Source organism: Amphibalanus amphitrite, unplaced genomic scaffold (genome assembly GCF_019059575.1).
Source record: "Amphibalanus amphitrite isolate SeventyFive unplaced genomic scaffold, NRLGWU_Aamphi_draft 000735F_arrow, whole genome shotgun sequence".
Classification (NCBI taxonomy): domain Eukaryota; kingdom Metazoa; phylum Arthropoda; class Thecostraca; order Balanomorpha; family Balanidae; genus Amphibalanus; species Amphibalanus amphitrite.
In genome coordinates this window covers 221,138-221,746 of record NW_024882229.1, presented here as the reverse complement: position 1 = coordinate 221,746, position 609 = coordinate 221,138, and the positions used below count along the sequence as shown (strand labels likewise).

Here is a 609-nt window from a genome sequence, read left to right as displayed (position 1 = left end):
ATTTTGATGAAGTTGATCGTCTGTGAAATCGATGTGCGCCAACCAGTTTTCTCAGTAGTTTAGCTGGCAATGCTCGTGCTGTGTTCAAAAAGACGTTTACAGTGGGGGGCAAACTTAGAAAAAACGGACTATAGTAGGTAGCAGTGTCATTCTTAGGTGTTGTTTTTATCCGCTGGGACTGAGAGCGTGAGATGATGTTTTTCGTACTCCAGCGTAGATGGGTAGCCATACGGCTGCCACGGTTGACAGTGATGAGACATCAGTCATCTTTTGCAAGCTCGTTAAAGATTTGGGCTATACGGGGATTCGAACCCCGGACCTTTGGATTAACGCTCCAATGCTCTACCTCTGAGCTATACAGACCAAGTACTTTAACGAGCTTTCTGCCAAGTTTTTATGCGGATCATTCTTAGGTGTTGTTTTTATCCGCTGGGACTGAGAGCGTGAGATGATGTTTTTCGTACTCCAGCGTAGATGGGTAGCCATCATGCATTGACACGCTTATTAGATAGACATGCGCCCATCCGTAGGTTTAAGGTCCGTAACCCCGCTCCTCCAGCGGTCACAGAGGATACGCTGGACGTCATGCGGCAGCGCAGGGAGGCCTTG

At 47.9% G+C, this 609-nt stretch overlaps 1 non-coding gene across 1 annotated transcript; it reads right to left on the bottom strand.

Moving 5' to 3' along the window:
- Nucleotides 1-291: 291 nt before the first annotated feature.
- On the bottom strand, nt 292-364 carry Trnan-guu. The gene has a single exon. It is a non-coding gene; the product is annotated as a tRNA-Asn (tRNA).
- Between the last annotated feature and the right edge of the window lie 245 nt (nt 365-609).